The sequence below is a fragment of the Oncorhynchus tshawytscha genome, linkage group LG02 (genome assembly GCF_018296145.1).
Source record: "Oncorhynchus tshawytscha isolate Ot180627B linkage group LG02, Otsh_v2.0, whole genome shotgun sequence".
In the NCBI taxonomy this organism is placed as follows: Eukaryota; Metazoa; Chordata; class Actinopteri; order Salmoniformes; family Salmonidae; genus Oncorhynchus; species Oncorhynchus tshawytscha.
Genome location: NC_056430.1, coordinates 52,641,668 through 52,647,667, shown reverse-complemented (window position 1 = coordinate 52,647,667; position 6,000 = coordinate 52,641,668).

Genomic DNA, 6,000 nt, shown 5'->3' with positions numbered 1-6,000 from the left:
CTGATAAAGGAATAACACTAAGAGACACGCACACGCAGAATGCCAATAGCCCTCTGCTACCTCTAGACACAAGAACTCAGCACAACAGACAGAAATCACAATACAGAATAGCTCAAATGAATGAGATACCAGCTTTTCAGATATAGTATTCATTATGATAACAATGCAACCTATATATAGTATGGCTGTCTGGTGTTTTGGTCATGCACTGTTAAAACAATACATGAAAAATAGTATCTTGTTGTTTGATAGTCAAAAAGATAGTACATCTACAACCTCTAATTGTTGATGCAATATTTTTCATTAAGTTGGTTGGCTGTAACCCCAGAAGGGGAATTCCTTGTTTTTGATTGCATTGTTACAGTATGTTGCCACAACACTGCATGGGAGGGAGCTTGTTATTCATGTGGGCAAAAAAATCATATGATTAAATTTGGCAATAAGTATGGTAAGTTTATTATGATCATGCTCATATCGTTGCCGGTGATTTTAATGCACGGAAACTGAAATACGTTGCACCTCAATTTTATCAGCATGTCACCTGTGCAACTAGAGGCTACAAAACTCTAGATCACCTTTACTCTATACACATAAATGCATTCAAGGCCCCCCCTCGCCCTCCCTTTGGCAAATCAGACCATAACTCTATCCTCCTGCTTGCAAGTAAGAACTCAAACAGGAAGTACCAGTGGCGTGCCCAATACGGAAGTGGTCCGATGAAGCAGATGATAAATTACAGGACTGTTTCGCTACCACAGACTGGAATATATTCCGGGATTCATCCGATAACGTTGAGGAGTTTACCACATCAGTCACCGGCTTCATTAATAATTGAATTGATGTCCTCATCCCGACAGTGACCGTACGTTCATACCCTAGCCAGAACCCATGGATTATAGGCAATAATCCGCACAGAGCTAAAGGCTAGAGCTGCTGCTTTCAAGGAGTGGGACACTAATCCTGACACTTATAAGAAATCACGCTATGACCTCCGATGAGCCATCAAACAGGCAAAGCGTCAATACAGGACTAAGATCGAATCCTACTACACTGGCTCTGACGCTCAACGGATGTGGCAGGGCTTGAAAACTTTTAAGGATTACAAAGGGAACACAAGCCACAAGCTGCCAAGTTCTGCAAGCCTAACAGATGAGCTAAATGACTTCTATGCTCGCTTCAAGGCAAGCAACACTAACCTATGCATGACCTTTAAACAGGTTTACATTTGCAAGACCATGGGGTCAGATGCAATACCAGGACGCGTACTCAGAACATGCGCTGACTAGCTGTGAAGTATCTTCACTGACCTTTTCAACCAATCCCTGACCTGGTCTATAATACCAACTTGTTTCAAGCAGACCACCATAGTCTCCGTGCCCAAGAAGGCCAAGGTAACCTGCTTTAATGACTATCACCCTGTAGAACTCACATCAAGTTATGAAATCCTTAGAAAGGCTGATCGTGGCTCACATCAACACCATCATCCCAGAAACCCTAGACTCACTCCAATTTGCATACCCCAACAGATCTACAGATGACGCAATCTCTATTGTACTCCATACTACCCTCACCCACCATGCAAAAGGAATACCTATGTAAGAATGCTGTTTATTGACTACAGCTCAGCTTTCTACATCATACTCCCCTCCAAGCTCATCACCAAGCTCAGGATCCTGGGACTGAACACCTCCCTTTGCAATTGGATCCTGGGCTTCCTGAATGGCCGCCCCCAGGCAGTGAGGGTAGGCAACAACACATTCGCCATGCTGACCATCAACACGGGGGCCCCTCAGGGGTTTGTGCTTAGTCCTCTCCTATACTCCCTTTTCACACTAGCATGACTGCAAAACATCAAGTTTGCTGACGACACGACGGTGATAGGACTGATCACAGAGTACAATGAAGCAGTCTATATGGGGAGGTTAGTGTGGTACCAGGACAACATCAGCAAGACAAAAGAGCTGGTCGTGGACTATATGAAACGGAGGGGCGAGCACGATGGGGCTGTGGTGGTCCAGAGCTTCAAGTTCCTCGGTGTCCACATCACTAAGGAATTAACATGGTCCACACATACACCTACACAGTTGTGAAGAGGGCACGAAAAGATTGTGAAGGAGGCTGAAAAGATTTGGCATTGGATCCTCAAAAGTTCTTCTGCTGAACCATTGAGAGCATCTTGACTGGCTGCATCACCGCTTGGTACGGCAACTACAAGTCATCTGACCCGCAAGGCGCTACAGAGGGTGATGTATATCACTGTGGCTGAGCTCCCTACCATCTAGGATCTCTATACTAGGTGGTGTTAGAGGAAGGCCTAAAACATTGTCAAAGACTCCAGCCACCCAAGCCAAAGACTGTTCTCTTTGCTACCAAACGGCAAGCGGTACTAGTGTACCAAGTGTGGAACCAACAGGACCCTGAGCAGCTTCTACCCCCAAGCTAAAAGACTACTGAACAAAATGTTGTTGTGTTACAGCCTGAATATAAAATGTATTAAATGTAGATGTTTGTCACTGGACTATACACAATACTGCATAATGTCAATGTGATATTTTTTACAAATTAATAAAAAATGATAAGCTGAAATGTCTTGAGTCAAGTATTCAACCCCTTTGATATGGCAAGCCGAAATAAGTTCTGGAGTAAAAATATGAATTACACTTAGTAATTTAACTTGGATGGTGTATCAATACACCCATGCACTACAAACATACAGGAATCCTTCCTAACTCAGAAGTCGAAGTGGAAGGAAACCGGTCAGGGATTTCACCATACTGAATGGCCAGTGGTGACTTTAAAAGAGCTACATGGCTGTGATAGGAGAAAACTGAGGATGGATAAAAAAACTGTCACACCCTGATCTGTTTCACCTATCTTCGTGATTATCTCCCCCAGGTGTCGCCAATCTTCCCCATTCCCCTGTGTTCTCTGTTGGTCTGTCGCCAGTTCGTCTTGTTTGTTTGAGTCAACCAGCGTCTTGTCTCACCTCTTGCTTTTTCTAGTCTCTCTTTATTTGCCCTCCCAGTTTTGACACTTGCCTGTCCTGACTCTGAGCCTGCCTGCCTGGCCACTCTGCCTGTCCCTGACCCTGAGCCTGCCTACCGACCTGTACCTCTGCCCCCCTCTGGATTACCGACCCAGACCCTGAGCTTGCCTGCCGTCCGGTACTGTTGCCCGACCTCTGGTTTTCTGACCCCTGCCTGTCTTGACCTGTCTTTTGCCTGTCCCTGTTGGAACATTAAGCTATTGCTTATTCGACGTGGTCTGCATTTGGGTCTTCCCTTCATACCTGATAAAAGACATTGTAGTTACTCCACAACACTAACCAACATTGACAAAGTGAAAAGAAGGAAGCCTGTACAGAAATATATATATATATTTAAAAAATGCACCCTGTTTGCAACAAGGCACTAAAGTAATACAGAAAAAAATGTGGTAAAGCAATTTACTTTTTGACCTGAATACAAAGTGTTATTTTTCTGGCAAATCCAATATAACACATTACGGTGTACCACTCTCCATATTTTCAAGCATAATGGTGGCTGCATCATGATATGGGTATGCTTGTAATCATTAAGGACTGGGGAGGTTTTCAGGATAAAAATAACTAGAATGGAACTAAGCATAGGCAAAATCCGAGAGGAAAACCTGGTTAAGTCTGTTTTCCAACAGACACTGGGAGAATAATTCACCTTTCAGCAGGACAACACATAAACACGAGGACAAATGTACATTGGAGTCGCTTACAAGAAGACAGTGAATGTGGAATAAGTCAAGGGGTATGAATACTTTCTGAAGGCACTGTATATGTACATAGCTAAGTCAATTACCTCGTACCCCTGCCCATCGACTCGGTACTGGTACTCCCTGTATATAGTCATGTTATTTTTCCTCGTTATTGTTATTCGTTATTCAATATTAATTTATTCCTCGTGTCACTATTTCAATTTTTGTGGTTGTTTATTTTTATTTTTTTACTCTGCACCGTTAGTCTACACCTGTTGTTTACGAAGCATGTGACAAATAACATTTTATTTCATTTGATGGTCTTGGAAGATCCTTAGTCACGCAACTGCCCCTGGCCATTCAAGTTGATTTAAGTCTAATTTACAATGCGCTACATATTAATCAAATCAAATCAAATCAAATTTTATTTGTCACATACACATTTGTCACATATTAGCAGAAAATGAATGTGTGCTAAACTGACGTTTGCCTAATTTTACAGGAAAGCAACTATAAATGTCATGCCACAAAGGTGTAAGCTCATGGAACTATCACAATAAACTATTATCTCTAACACATTTTTTGAATATTGCCCCAAACATATGTCAACCTCATCTCAGTTCACCCATGTCATTGGCCAGGAGATAAATACGGAAACAAACTGTAGTTGTTATGATGGCAACTGCTTTGCTCATATAACCTATGCTGTTGTATTATTTCCAGAACAATACCTTCTCCCACTAGAAACTCCATCATATTTTCCCATAGCTACTCAACAACAGCAGTACAAGCAGCCTGACTAGGGTGGAAACCATAAACATAAGTCAAAAGCTACCTCACAAAGCCCTATTATCCCACCAACACTGCTGCCTTTGCCTGGAGCAGGATTATTCTCACTGTTCCAACAAACCATTATCTCAGGTGGCTTGCTCAAAGAGACGTCGTCACCCAAGTATGTCTGAGCCATGTCACCGTCAGTACACACACTGCGTATTGTCAATGTAAACAGAGCCCGTGTTGTGTGTGTGAAACTATTTCACACTGTCTTTCTGGCCTATAGAGAGTTCTTCAGAAAGGTTATACGTTGACACGCCTTGTCCCTTTAAGAATTAAAAAAAAATCCCCACTCATTCTAAAATATGCATGGGCCCTGCAGCCTGATGCATTTTTGACTGCCGTGGGAACCTGAAAATCTATGTGGGAACGTAGCTTTCTCACCTCTGCGCCGACGTGGGAAATAAAAGTTGCAATTCTTGCAGGAGGTCATTAGATTGGGTGACTGGCTGGACATGGCTAGGCTTTATAAGCATTCATGCGGGGGTTATAAATCTCTTGAGGCAAGAACAAGTGTCAATCATGGCCATCGGCCAGAGAAGCCCCTAGATTGCAACAGACCTCACACTTTGCCATGAAGTACTAACAGCGTTTTATGACTTCCAAGGTGCTCATAACCTCTTACATTGTTGTTTACATAGCTTATAATGGAAAGTACCATCTAATTGTTATTGTTGATAATAATTTAAACATATTAGTATATACCGTAAGTGTTTTTGGAATATTTTATTGTGAATAAAATATTGGGGAGTAGTATCAAGTTGTTATTGTTGATATAACATACAGCATCAAATTGTTGCTTGTTTGCTGATTTATATGTCATATGACAGGTATGTAAACAATTTTAACACAAGTTGACACAACTGGTGTAATGTGTGTTTGCATTCGAAAGCGAGCACATTTATTAAATGAGTACCTGCCTCAAGGACATTCAATTCTACATTTCCGCAGAGACCTTCCTGTACATTTATGATGATGTATCATGGTTCATGTACGTGGTGAGACGTGTGTCTTGTCTTTGGAGCACCCATTTTCACAGGGTTGAACAAAGAAACAATGGCTGGCAAGGAAGGTGTACTTAGCTCAGAGGAACAGTAGGGTGAACAAGTATTATTATATTATATATATTTTCTTTGTGATTACTGGTCAATTAATTTATACATTTATAATTAGAAGGTTTTGTTATCTGTGTAACAAACCTTTTTTTATTTTTGATGGTGTGGTTTTCATATAAGTCCTTGTTCTTCCAACCACACCTGCACACCTTTTTTAAAATGTATTCGTTTTTTTCTGTATTGGTTCTTTATCACTTGGTTTCTTTGGTGCAAATACGTTTTACTTAAACTAAACTTAATCTTAACAAATTAAGTGTAGAATTAGATAGGATAATTTATAGATAATAGATCATTCTCGAAAAGCCCCAAAATCTAAAAGTCTAAC